This window comes from Vipera ursinii (assembly GCF_947247035.1).
Source record: "Vipera ursinii genome assembly, chromosome: 1".
NCBI lineage: Eukaryota > Metazoa > Chordata > Lepidosauria > Squamata > Viperidae > Vipera > Vipera ursinii.
In genome coordinates this window covers 205891529-205906750 of record NC_139512.1, presented here as the reverse complement: position 1 = coordinate 205906750, position 15222 = coordinate 205891529, and positions in this window count along the sequence as shown.

Sequence of the window (15222 nt, the reverse complement as noted above, 5' to 3'; positions counted from 1 at the left end):
ATGCCTGCTTATTAGGGCTTTCACACACACCCCAAGCGGCATTATTACAAAGTCAGCTTAATTGCCCCCAACAATCTGGGTCCTCATTTTACCTACCTCGGAAGGATGGAAGGCTGAGTCAACCTTGACTCAGTACATACGGGCAAATGTTGGCCCTTTGAGGTAAGCCAGGTTAAGGAACAGCTACTGCAGGGATTCCAGAAATGCTACTGTATTAGCCTAGGGCAGAGGTATCCAACTTTGGCAATTTTAAGACTTGTGGACTTCCAACTCCCAGAATCACCTCCTGCTGGCTGAGGAATTCTAAGAATTGAAGTCCACAAGTCTTAAAGTTGTCAAGGTTGGACACCCCCTGCCCTAGGGTAATATTAACAGGAGCTTGAAAGCCTGCCCTCTTTTTAAGGATAACCAGTTCAAGGCAGAACTCTTCTGAATCTCTTTCTTACATTTCCTACTTTCTCAGGAGGTAAGGCATTTCCCCTCCCCTTGTTCCATCTCATAGCCCAAGCTAAATTCTTCTACAGTATGGGAAGATTTTGGAGGTGGGGGGAGGGGTTTCAGGTTTCTCTCAAAATGGCAGGAGCGAAAGATGTCTGTTTTCAGGAATCATCAGAAGGCATGCCAAGGACTCTTGTAAAGAGACTTGCACTGTCTCTTTGCATGTAGGAACTTGATCAGTAGGGTAAATGGGGAAAGGTGGATAAGAGAAACTGTCTTTGCTAATGCCACTGACCCAACAATTGCACTTAAACTTATATACTGCTTCACAGTGCTTTACAGCACTCTCTAAGCAGTTTACAGAGTCAGTGTATCGCCGCTGCCGTCCCCCCACCCCCACCCCCACCCCAACAATTTGGATCCTCATTTTACCAGCCTTGGAAGGATGGGAGACTGAGTCAATCTTGAGCCAGTCAGAATCGAACTCTTGGCAGTCAGCAGAAGCATCCTGCAATACTGAATTCTAACCAATACACCACCACAGTCTTCTATTATTACTTAGGCAAGTTTCTGTATTTAAGAGACTACAGAATTTCCTGCCTCTTTCTCTTCAAAAAGTATGTTAGCTCCAAGTGAAATCTACAAATAGGAAAGCCTTACTTTTAAGTCACCCCTAGAGATGGAGCTGGGATTGGATGTACAATATCCAATATTGCCAATGAATGAGAATATTTGTAGCTCAGGGTTGAAATGAGCACTCCTTACTAGCACTCCTTACTAGCACTAATGATGTTACCTAGTTAGGGTAATGAAATGTTAGCAAGAAAACAAGCAAGCTCAGAGAGCACCAAGGACCCCTCATCCAATATTGCATTTGTATACAATATAATTTAGAGATGACTGCTAGTCATGGTGACATATCCACCTTAAAATCATCAGAAGGCGTGATGACCTATAGAGCCCTAAATGGCATGGGTCCGGGTTATTTACGGGAGCACCTCTTGCCGGCGTTAACTTCCCATCGCCCTGTGCACTCCCACAGAGAGGGCCTCCTCAGGGTGCCGTCGGTCAGGGAATGTCGACAGGCGGCTCCCAGGGGGAGAGCATTCTCTGTGGGCGCACCTGCCCTCTGGAATCAGCTTCCAGTTGAGCTTCGGATGGCTCCCGACCTTCGCTCGTTTCGCCGTGACCTGAAGACTTGGTTGTTTGAACTTGCCGGCCTGGACTGAGGGATTGGATTTTAGAGTTTAAATTTTAAAAATTTTAAATTTTAGAATGTATTTATTACTTAGGGCTATTGATTTAATCTTATTTTAATTTTTATACCTTGTGTGTTGTTAGCGTTTTAATTGCCCTGTACACCGCCCCGAGTCCTTGGAGAGGGGCGGTATATAAATCTAATAAAATTAAATTAAATTAAATAAATAAAATAAAATGATGTGAAATCACGTCATCTGTTTTCAACCAGAGGCACCTCTAGAGCTAGCAAAATCTGAGGGGATTTGAGAGCCACAGGCCGCACATCACTCCAGGTTTAGTGCTATCTGTGAACCTCTCACTACTGGTCCCAGCTCACTAGATAGGCTTTAATACCCAAAATTCCCCCTGAAAGTGGCTTTCTAGGCAGTTTTGCTAGTTATCTGGATCCAAAGAAGAGAAAATGTGTGAATGATATGCTTCTTACACCCTCTGGCTATTGTATTGCTTGCTGCTCTATCTCAGAACAACAGCAATTCAATTAATAAGAAAAAAAAGAAAACCCTGAACTTTCACAAATGCCATCAATATATAAATGTTGGTATGTCAAAAATAAACCTTTCACTTTTAAATCACCTGCTTCAAGATGTATTGAGATGCTCAATTCACATTAAAGAAGTGTTACAGGTTTCACTTCCCCTCTCACATTTATATATTTTATGTATTCAATAGTGTATTTTCGGTTTGACTTTCGAAACGCTAAAAAGGAGAAATAGGGATTAGATATAGATTCTTCTCCAGAAGAATGAAGCTACTGAGGAGAAAATGTGGGTAGAATTTCAGTCTGTCTTAGCATGCATAATTGATGACAACCACAAACCTAGGAACAATATACTTGTTTCCCTGCCACCCCCCAAAATTGGTTGGCAATATTATTTGCATATTGTGAGGCCATATTTTTATACACATATTAAGAACAGAGACATTGCATTTACTAATAGAAGTGATTTTCAATGCAGACATTATATAAATCCCTATACAGAGATATCACAAAATATACAAGTAAAGTATGGTGGGCAAAATCAGGTAAGAGAGATAAAGATAATGCTAGTACTGACAATACTTAACAGAATTCATAGTTTAAACTAAAATGTGGCATGTCATAGAAGGGAAAAACTCATTAGTTCACAATTACCATTAATAGTTCCAGAGGTGTGAGATGTGTGAGCCTGCCAGAAAATAAGGATGAGATTTAGGGCAATGCCTAGATGGCAGCAGATCACTTTAATAGTTTTGCAGCTCAGAAATGGTGGTTCCACTAAAGTCCACAGGTAGAATAACCTGGCATAGGCATTTTAGCCTGAATCCACAGATATTATTTTTCTTGAGTTTCATTTGAAATATATCATGAGACCATTTAAGGAGCCTTGGTGGAGCAGTGGGCTAATGCCTCCTTAAGTAACACCAGCTGCCTGCAATTAGTGCAGGTTCGAGTCCCACCAGGCTCAAGGTTGACTCAGCCTTCCATCCTTCCGAGGTAGGTAAAATGAGGACCCAGATTGTTGGGGGCAATTAAGCTGACTTTGTAATAATGCCGCTTGGGTGTGTGTGTGTGTGAAAGCCCTAATAAGCAGGCATATACATAGAATGAAGGCTACTGCTAAGCACATTGGTTTGTGCTTAGATTGTAAGCCGCCCTGAGTCTTCGGAGAAGGGCAGGATATAAATGGGATTAAAATAAATAAATAAAATACATTTACCAGTACACCGAAACTCAAAAAGTAATAGTAGATGAAAGGAATGCTTTGTGGCAGCCTCAGACCTTTATCTTCAAGGAGTTTCCACTTTTTGATAAATTCATGGAGTTTGGGAGGGGTCAGCACTCCTGATAGATTATAAAAACTCTCTTAGAAGAATTATATGTATAGGCTGAAATGGCATTTAGGATAGGCTATTTTTGACACATTTTTCCATCTTTGTTTCCTTAAAAAGAACTTCAGATAGGCAAAATGTTTCATACATCTGCAGAGTCTCCCCACAAAGCAGAAAAACTATGCTGTGACACCTTGCAGAAGAGCCTGCAACCAGCAGAAAATTGTGGGTGTTCAGTCTACAAAGCAACAGGAGAACAGGAGTGAATAGGTGTAATGGCACTTGGGAATGACCTTGGGAGACAGGTGGAAGAGATGCAGTCAAGTCAGACAAGAGGTAGCTTAGGCCGCAGAAGCAACAGGGGCATGTCAAACTCTCCCTGGGTTTTTGGAGCATAAAGGCAAGGGAAGAAATGTACTTTCTGTTGTGTAGCTGGTTCTTTGCAGGCATTGAGTGAGATGGAAGGTTCAAAACAGCAACAGGCTTTATTGAAGGTCAGAACATAACAGAAGCAACAAGTGAGCTGCTGCACAGCTATTTATACGGTTGGCCAGTAGGCGGCGACCAATACATTTAAAGCAGAGGTTTCCCGCCCAAGACCTACTTAGCCGGCTGGAGACAACCAGTCTGGGCCGGCTAGCAACAGTTACAAGCATACATATGAACTAGCACTTAGCAATTGAACTCAAGCAATTAGCAAGCAGTGCAACATAAGCAAACACTTACACATATAGAAAAAGGCCAATACATTACACTTTCAAACTTGTAAGATTCTGTTAACATAACCTTACAGTAAAGACAGAGCTAATACTACAAACTGATGTAGTTTAATGTGATAAAATATTGCAAGAGAACCTTGAAAATCTCTCAAAGCCCTATCTACTTCCACCTAGGCCAAGGGTAGGCAACCTTGGCTCTTTTATGACTTGTGGGCTTCAATACCCAAAGTTCCTGAACCAGCCATGCTGACTTAGGAATTCTGGGAGTTGAAGTCCACAAGTCATAAAAGAGCCAAGGTTCCCTACCCATGAACTAGGCCTAATAGAAATTTGTTTCGAGTTTCTTTCTTGCATTTTCTACTTTCCAAGGACTGAGATATCTTTTTTGTAATGACTCAACATTCTCTTCCCCCTTCTCTGACCCACAGTCCTTGAGTCAGTTCAACATGGCTGCATATACAGAGATTCCAAATTAGACTTTTAAAAGCTAAACACATAAAGCCTTGAATACATGAATCAATCCAATTTCTTTTGTCTCCCGTTTGGATTTTGTTCTCAAAAATCAAATTCTTTAAATATATATTCTTTAAATATCAAATTATCTGCAAGAAACATCTTCCCCCCAAAATGAATTGCCTAAACATGTTACCTATTCTTAAGACTAAACAAGAAGTGCTCTGTTCAAAGTCTTATCTTCCCTGGAGTAGATAATGAATGAGGTATACTGTGAGTATCCATGGAAACTTTCTTCACCGCTTGCAAGGCTTTCCTGCCCCATAGGACTTTATATTTTTTTTAATTTTCCTTCCCCCCCCCAAATTAATAATCATCATGATAGCCAGGATTTTGCACCAAATTCAGCACCACTGCTTTCAATGAAGCTTACTTCCAGGTATCTATGTTTAAGATTGCAGTTATGTTGATCTAATGAATCTAATCTAATAAACTGACTGTTGAATATATTGCCACCCTGTGCCATTAACATAAAACTTCAACCTTTAGTTTCCTTTAAAATGTCTTCATGTATTTCTGAATGTACTTACTAATGCAAATAGGAGAGATCCTATTTGCATTAGCAGAGAAAGCTCTTATCTCTAACTTCACATTTTCGCACGTTCCCATTCTCTAACTTCCCATTCTCTTTCAAGATACTGAGTCCTTTCCACTTGCATATATCATACATAACTGACTGTCACAATGAACTTCTACCCTTCAAACCTGGCCATTGCATTGCTAGTATCAGAGAGTTCATAAGGAACTTTGATTTCTTCTGCATCTTTGGCTTCTTGAGCATCTTCAGTGTAACAATTGACTAATTTTACTCTCCCCATGCTTTATGAAATAACGCAATTCACATCCAAACGTTATGGATGTGACAGCATGGCATAGGCCAAAATGCCATCAATTAGAGGTTTCGCTCGTTTATAAAATTAATCATAAAACAACTAAAAAGTGATACACGTAGAATTTAAATCCTTCTAATTTAATTTGTTCATTTGATCCAAAGTTTGTTGGTTTGTTTGTTTGTTTTGGAGGGGGGGGGAAGGATGATATTTCTTTGAATATTATTCCATTCATGCGGTATGGCATTTTACCTGAATCCAGAGAATGAGGCAATCAGTACCAAAGAAACCCAGTGTGATGATTTTGCTCCCTGGGGAAAGTAGATAAGGGCAGAACTGCATCTTTCCATCAATTTTTCTCTCTTTGACCCTTGTAGTTCGATGGACCATGAGCCACTTTTCCTTTCCTATTGTCAACAATAGTTCCTCAGCTTCCTTCACTACTTTGGCAAGGCTGCATATATCGTATATCGTTCAGAAGAGCAGCAAAACAAATTCACTGCACTTGTGAGTTGTACTTATTAGGGCTATGCCAACTGTGAAATTTGTTTGGAAGAAGTGCTTTGCATTTTTCACAAACCCCATCTTCTGTTCTTCGTGAATCCAATACCCCACTCCAGCCCAGCCCAGCTCCATGAAATTCTTAAAGTGGTCATATTGGGTTTTTTTTAAGAAATCAGTTGTGTAAAGTTGTTTGTGGCTCTTTTTCCCCCAGATTCATAAGTAGCTTTAAAAAGTGGGGGGGGGGACTCCAATGAATGGCATACGTCTTGTTCTGCTTTCTAGATCAAGCTCTTTAAAGTAAGGGAAGAAATCAGGTGAAAACCATCCAGAAACCTGCTTCTAGCTGAATTCTCCCTTCCCAAAAGACAGGGCTAAACTACCTAACAACCCCATGTCCATTTTCTGTGCCCTTTGGAACTGTTTCCAACTACAATTGCTGAAAGTTGAAGGTATAGTTTTCCACTAAAAATATAAAAAATATAAGCTAATCTTAAGCATGCCACAGCTTAAAAAAATGTTAAACACCTCAAATATCTCTTGAAATCCCAGGAAAACCAAAATAAAAAATTCCATCCTCCATTTCCATTAGCATCCCTTCTCTTCTCTACAAAATACCCTGCCTTAGGGCTTTGCCACCAACTACTACTATAGGGCCTTTAGCAACTACTTACAATCATAGTAGAACTCTTGAAAGGGAAAATAAAAGACTAAGTTATGGAAATTTTGGTAACTGGATACATGGATTTAGCATCCCACACATCTTTTAAGTCAGTACTATAATTATATATTCTTGATCTTTTTGCTAACCTCTTGTTGATGTATCTGAGAAATGGCTACAATGGTACCTTGGTACTCAATGCTAATTGATGGCGGCAGGCGACACGACGACCAAAAACGATGAGCACCGAACAATTTTTTCCCATAAGGAAAACTGTAGTGTAGTGAGTCACAAGGTAGCCAACACTGACAAGTTCTAGCTTGTGCGTCGAGTACCAAACGATGAGTACCGAGACAAAATTTTCACATCAAAATGCATTGAGTATCAAATTTGATGAGTTTCAAAGCAGTTGAGTACCAAGGTACCAATGTACTCATTTTCCTGATCAAGGAGGGATAGAGTATGTAAAGGTACTTGCAATATCATTATAAACTAGTTTTGCATTATTGCATTGTATTGTATTAAATACAATATTATTGTAAAAGAGTTTGGTCTAGTGCAGGGCTTTTCAACCAGTGGTACGGGTACAACCTGTGGTATATTGGCACCTGGCAGGTGGTACACAACCATCCTAGAAAAGTGGTAGCGGGGAAGGGGAATGAGCTGAACCGGTGGCAGCACCACACAAGCCTGAGCGAGAGATGGTTGGAGCTGCAGGGCTGTCAGGGCTCAGTGAAAGCGCCAGGATCAGCACTAGGCTCCAGCTGGAGCTCACCGCTGATCCTGGTGCTTCTCAGCCCAGAAGAAGCACAGATCAGCTGGAATGTTGCAGCATCTCCAGGGTCTTGTGATTTACATTCAGATGCTTGGCAACTGATTCATATTTATGACGGTCACAGTGTCCCAGGGTCATGTGAAGTGACCAAAACCTGCTGCAACCACCCAGCAGATGGGGGGGGGAAATAAAAACCAAACACCCTCCCACCCAACCCCCACTGCCAATCCTCAACAGAAATGCACACAAGAATGAAAACCTCAGACAGAAGGAAAAACGTGCGCGGGCAGGCAGGTGTCTTGCTCGGCTGTGGCTTGGGGGGGCACTTTTTTCAGTGCCATTGTAACTTCGAACAGTTACTAAGCGAACTGTTGAAAGTCAAGGACTACCTGTACTTCATCACTTTTTTCCTTTATTGGGGGGGCAGTGTCATCAAGTTTTTGACACCTTGCCAGGCAACTGGTGGTACTCGGATGCTGCCATGTCGTGATGTATCGCAACTCTTTCTGCATTGCCACCAATGGGGTGGGCCTGGCTTTGGTATGATGAAACCAGCCCACGGGCTGGCAGTTTGACACCCCTGGTCTAGAGGTTAAGCTGCTAGGCTAGGAAGTGAGAGGTCGTGGGTTTGAGTCTTGTCTTAGCCATGAAAGCCAGCTGGGTAACTCTGGGCCAATCACTCTCTCTGAAAATGGGGAAAATAGGAGGAAGGTTGTTGGATATGTTCGCACTTTGAGTTATTTGTAAAAATAACAAAAGTGGGATGTAAATATATAAACAAAATAAAATTGCTAACTTCTTCCCAGGCCCTAGGAAACCCATAACACCAACTGCCTCTTGAAAGAGCCTAAGTTATTTTAATCATACATTAGCAGTGTTATATATTAAATGTTTTAATAACTGCTGATATTGTTTATAAGCCATTGGGTTAGACCTATGGTGATGGTGATGATAATGTTGCTTCCTAATTTTCTCCTTTATTCTTACAGAAAATTCCTTTTAAATCCTTTTTTTTTAATTACCACCAGCAATTTACGATTTACCATTGAAAGCGTTCTGATTTACCATCAGAAAAGGAGCTGAAGAGTTGGTTCATGGATACAACTGATTCATTCAAAATCTGAAGCTGGTGAAACTCAGTTTAAAGAACCACGGATGAAAAATCTTGACCTCTAATGATTTTTCTCCTTTTTATCCGATTCAGTGCTTGTTCATCGTGGGCAATCTTAGTTCTGTGCAGGGCAGGCAAAGAGTGATGTGGTGCACAAACTGAAAGCTTATTACAAGCTGGGCTTCACTTAAATTAAAATTTTCATTGAACTCACTGGAACAGAATAAAGCACAAGGTTTTTGGAGAAGTAATTATGGCTACATTTTTGCTATCAGCCAGGAATTCCGGTAAAAGGATGACAAAGGCAGAATGAGATATCCACATTAGACATACAGCTGTTTACAAAATTGTTTGTTCTTCTCTTGCTTTTTGGGGGTGGGTGGGAAGAGTACATAGCCTCTCTCTGGAAGCAAAAGAAATGGATTTTGCCTGCTGCTCTGCTGATAGCGCTCTTTGCTGTGCCTGTGACTGAGCCAAGAATTAAACCCTCGTTTTTTCTGAAACGTTTGACATCCATTCATTCTAGCATTGATTTTGTAAATGGAATGACAACAAAGGGGAGTTGTTATAAACAAAGGTTTGGGATAGTTTCCCCCTGAGCATGCTTTTGCTTTAATTACAGTCTGCCAATATTTGCATGCCATTGTCAGTGACTTGAACTGAGCTATTTGTTTTTCATTCTTTCTCCCCTTGCTCATTGTTCACAAGAGCAATCAGAACAAGTCCTGGGTAGCTCTTTCACGCCACTCTCTGGTTCAAGTGTGTTTCATTTCACATTGGCCTGCAATTGTGATTTAGCCTTCAATATGGAGTTTTGTATTATCTCAGGAGCAAAACGCTGGGTCACAATTGTTTTTGTCGTTCAGCTGTGATCCAATGGACATTATTGTTCTGAGGATTTGCCAGTATATCACAAATTACTTTTATGCCTGTAACAGAAGGGTTCAACTTTTCTCTTTTCACTTTAGCAGCAGGATAGCACAGTTGTCTACATTAACAAGAATCTTATGTATAGAACCTTGAGGTCAAATGAATTCCTACATATAGAACCCTCATGCAACAGGTAGTCCCCAACTTATAAAAGTCTATTTAGTGACTGTTCAAAGTTACAATGGCACTGAAAAAAGGGACTTATGACCATTTTTCACACTTACAACCATTGCAATATCCCCTTGGTCACACGATCAAAATTTGGATGCTTGGCAACTAATTCATATTTATGATGGTTGCGGTGTCCTGGGGTCAGAAGGGCATGGGTCCGGAGTACCTCGGGGACCACCTGCTGCCGGCGTCAACTTCCCTCCGCCCTGTGCGTTCCCACAGAGAGGGCCTCCTCAGGGTGCCTCCGGTCAGAGAGTGTCGGCTGGTGGCCCCCAGGGGGAGGGCCTTCTCTGTGGGCGCCCCGGCTTTATGGAATCAGCTGCCGGTTGAGCTCCGGATGGCACCCGACCTTCGCTCCTTCCGACGCGGTCTGAAGACCCGTCTATTTGAACAAGCCGGCCTGGCCTGATGGGGATATGTTGGGGTTTTAATGGGGATTTTTATATTGTTATCAACTGTTTTAGCTGGGCTACTATTTAATTCTTTTTTAATTTTTGTATCTTGTTTTTTTTTTTTATGTATGCCCTGTTCACCGCCCTGAGTCCTTCGGGAGAAGGGCGGTATACAAATACAATAAAACTAAACTAAAAACTAAACAAAAAGTTCAGCTAATGCTGGGCAGAAAAATTGTCCTGTCTTTTAAACTGACAAATAGGAGAACTCCGGACCGCCCCCCGATCTGCGTTCATTTCGCCGGGACCTGAAAACCTGGCTTTTTGATTTATCAGGCCTGGACTGAAGGGGTTTTAGCTTTTTAATATTGTTTTAATTGTTGGGCTTTAATTAATTTAATTCATTTTAATTTTATATTATCTTTTTATATTGTCTTTTATAGGCTGCCCTGTAAACCGCCCCAAGTCCTTCGGGAATAGGGCGGTATCGAAAACTAATTAAATAAATAAATAAATAAATTTCAGACAAATTTTCGGGGGGGGGAGAGAAATTTCTTTAGCTTTAAAATGGCCAAGATATCATTCATTGCACAAATTGTTTGGCTTCTTATATGATTTTATTGATTGATTGATTGACTGACTGACTGGTTGATAATGGTGTTGTGACAAAAGATGCTGAAAACGTGATAGGACCTAGGTTCAGCTGCCCATTTTTGCATAATGCTGTCAAACCCAGAGGACCTGTCTGGATCTTAGACAAAGCTCCCTTTACATTTCTGAACCAAAGAAAAGGAAAATATGACTCGTCTCCATGCGGGCAGGATAAAATTGACTAAGGCAACAAAGATTTCCCCCCATGCAACTTCATGAAACAAACCTCCTTTAACTTTTCATTGTCTTTTAGGACAAGCACCTAATCCAGGGGTGTCAAACTCAATTTCACTGAGGGCCGCATCAGCATTGCGGTTGCCCTCAGGGGGCCGGGTGGGCGTGGCCTGCTGGGTGGGCGTGGCTAGAGTGCGTATGGCCTACTGGGTGGGCATGGCCAGCTCTACATCGTTCGCACCAAGGGTGCCTCTGGGGGCCTGGGCGGGAGTGGGACAGATCTGAGGGTCTCTGGCGGAAGGAAGGTCTCTGGGCCAGGGCCAAGGCAGTGGGGGCCGTTCCCTCACTGTTTCCAGGATGGCTTCGCGGGCCACATGAAACCACTTTGCGGGCCAGATCTGGCCCCCCGGGCCTTGTGTTTGACATGTCTGTCCTAATCCCATCAATGTCCTTTCCCCTTTTTAGCCAGAGGCAATGGCTATTTTCAGCCCTCAGGCAGCATGGTTTTCTCAATAGGAAACAGTTCCATTTGCATGGAATAAAAACAACCTAGTTCCCCTCCTATAATCCCAAGACCCAACAGCAGTCAGACCGCTGAAAATTCCCCCTCTAAAGTTCAAGCTATCTATAAAGAACCCTATCTGTCTATGGCCTTGTTCCTTTTCTTCTGTAATCTGGATTTCACAAACCATTGTCTCAGTAAAGTGTGCATGTATTCCTTTTCAGAGTAAGCAACATTATGATAGTGCAGACAAAATAAATTCTTGATTTGAAATAGCCCTGATTTGATGTAGCTCTTCTTAACCTGGTAGATCTTTACTTCTAATTAATCTGTAGGAAAATAAAGTCCTAAAATTAAGGACATAAGATAACTATTTCAACTAATCTTCTCCCAGTCGGTATTTTTCAGACGTGCTGGTCTTCAGCTTCCATAATTCCCAAGCAGACATAACAAATAGCTTGGGAATTATGAGAATTAATCCAATATATTAGGAAGACACCAGCTTGAGAAAAGCTCTTAAGGTGTAAGTCACCGTACTCAAAGATTTTTTCTCTCCCTTTTTATGATTTATTTGCTAAGTGGATAACTGCAGTTGTACATAGTTCATAGTTCTTAAGTGAATTTGGCTTCCCGATTGACTTTGCTTGTCAGAAGGTTGCAAAAGGTGATCACATGACCCCTGGAAACTGCAATTGTCATAAATACATGCAGTTGACAAGCATCCAAATTCTGATCATGTCACTGTGGGGATGCTGCAACGGTCATGTGAAAAACAGCGAAAAGTCCCTTTTTTCAGTGCTGTTGTAACTTTGAACTGTCACTAAATAGATGGTTGTAATTTGAGGACTACCTGTACTCTCCTGTCAAGCTGATAACAACTGAACATCTAATTCAACTTATTCAAATTTCATTGTGCTTCTGTGCTTCCAAATCTCTTCACCAACAGAAAATTGCTAGCATTTCTCCTCTCCTGGACACCATGTGCTTCTCTGCATTTATTTCCCAGGGACAGCTTGAGTAGAAACAGAACTGAATGAGGACAAAAACATAAATACATGCATTCAAACTTTCCAGCCCTTCTCAATTCAGTACTGCAGTCAGCCATGTTGCTTTCCAGACACCTAAACGTAGCATATCGACAATCCAGCATATGGGCTTCTTTCCCTAACCGTGCCAGACTGTTTCTAGTGGTGCAAATTAAGAAATCATTGCAACCACGGCAAAAAGCAATGATAAGAAGCTGAAGCTGTACGTGAAGACTTTCTGAAGTTGCATGTGATGACTTAGATGCCATTACTTTATCCACTTCTACAGTACCTCTGGTACAAGAATATGTTGAACGTGTTTGGCACTTCCAACATATCAATCTGGGAAAATAATGCCCACATGCATTGGTTTGATCTGGAAATCCAAACCTGGTCCCTTATTTGAAACAAAAAGAGGAACATGATGGAAAAAATGAACTAGAGCTATCATCTGTTGGGGAAGGTGGACTTTTTCTTCACCTGATAAAAATATATATATATATGCATCCATAAGGATTGAAAACCAAACTGGAAACAGCACACAGTTATGGCTTCAATCACCCCTTTCCTGCACCTTTATGCTTGGAAACTTGAAAAGGTACTAGTTAATCCCCACAGCAAGATTTGGACTATGACTAAGTTTGAAATACATTGCCTCTGTTTTAATCATATCCTGGGACCATTTCTTGATTTGTATAATAAGCTAAGAATAAAACTGCATGGTTTTGCATATTGTGCAAACTTACCTCTGATTTTTTAAAAAGTGAAAGCAAATCATGGCCTTTTGTGAATCTAGATGTGCCTATAATGAAAATAGTGAAAGTCAAGGGAGAGCAGAGGAATAGAATGTTAATTTTTTAGAAAAGTTATGGTTCGTTGACTGAGATTTTGAACAGGACCATTCCACCAAGAAACAATCTGAATACAGATTGAGTACAGATTGTTCAATAAACTAAAAATTAGGGGCAAAATCCAGGTGGTGAAAAATTTGAAGGTGGAGAGAAGAGTAGAAAAAGAAAATGAAATGGTTCAAGTGATGAACTCTGTATAAACATGCTGAAAAACAAAAAACCAGGTGGAAATACAAGGCAGTTAATTACTTGCTTTGCTTAATGGGAAAGATAATATTTTGTCTGCCAAATATCCATAGTTCAGTCCTTGACATTTCTAACAAGTGAAGGCAAATACACATGTCCCAGGATTCAATCTGGGTTGGTCACCAAGACCAGAAGTTTAGTCTTCTGAGATTTTAGACTTACGCTGGAGCCCATCCTCAGGGAACTTCTAACGGAATGTGTGCTTTGGGCTATTCTATGCATAGTATGTATATTTATACTCATACAATGCAAATCTTTTTAACCCATATATTTGCTAATCTTTTTGGTATTGCTCCAATTTTAGTATAACTACTGCTGAAGCAAAAACAACCTATATGTTTTTTAAAAAAATAGCGTAGTTTACGGATTGCTTACATGATTGATGATTGCCATTTTGATTTTCAGAGGTGAATGTCATTGTTTTCATGCCAAACATGGTTATTTATTTATTTATTTTATTTTAATTCCATTTATATCCCGCCCTTCTCCGAAGACTCAGGGCGGCTTACAAGCTTAGCAGTAGCCTTCATTCTATGTATATGCCTGCTTATTAGGGCTTATTATTATTATTATTATTATTATTATTATTATTATTAGGGTTAGCTCTCCTTTAAAAAAAGAAACCAAAACAAAACCTACCACACATCCCAAACTATTAAGATTATCCCAAACAGAACTGATGCTCAGCGCAGCAGCCAAGGAAATGGTAACCACCCAAGGGTTATACCAGGAATAGGACAATGGAACAAATTTCCCTAAATATGTATGCATCCATGGGAGCCAGAACACAAGATAAAACACGTGATGCAATGCCAAGTCTGCATTGTGCGGGAAAACCAGTCACATTGAGACTACTACAAAACAAAACCAAAAAAGGAAGGAAGCATCACAACGAAGACAATTAGATCCTTTTGAATTCATAAGCTCCGTCGATCATGAAAGCTACTTATTTATCCGTATCGGTTATCCATGTATTATTTAAGCCATCATTTGGGTGTTACTTTTCCCCCCTGTATGAATGAATACCCTATATCCAGGTTTCATTCATTTTCAAATGTCTGATTGAGCAACTCCATCGGCTTTGGCAGAAACGCTCATTGCCTCCCCGGCAGCATTGCAACCCATTTCACCAGCCACTTCTAAACAGCCGGCGCTCGTCATTTCCGGAAGTCTCTCTCTCTCTCTCTCTCTCTCTCTCTCTCTCTCTCTCTCTCTCTCTCTTTCTCTCTAGCACAGGGGTCTTCAAACTTGGCCCTTTTATGACTTGTGGACTTCAACTCCCAGAATTCCTCAGCCAGCATGAAAACCCCTTGAATTTCACTGCAAGTGTGGCTTCATGCTTGACTGCCACACTGGAGTTCTGGAAGTGAGGAATTCTGGGAGTTGAAGTCCACAAGTCATAAAAGGGCCAAGTTTGAAGACCCCTGCTCTAGCACAATCTCGGGGGCTCTCCTCAAAGGCTTCGGCGCAAACGCGCAGTCATCTCCCCGCCCTTCCGGTTAACGCATCCATCAATCAACCTCCACTTTCTGACCTTGAAGCTTGGGGACTTGCCGCCAGCGGCCAGTTGAAGCTGGTCTCGAAAAAGCCTGTTGTGGGATAAGCGTGATTTGGGGTGAAAGTTAGGGGTTAGTGGGCAAGAGAGAGAAAAAAACAACAACAA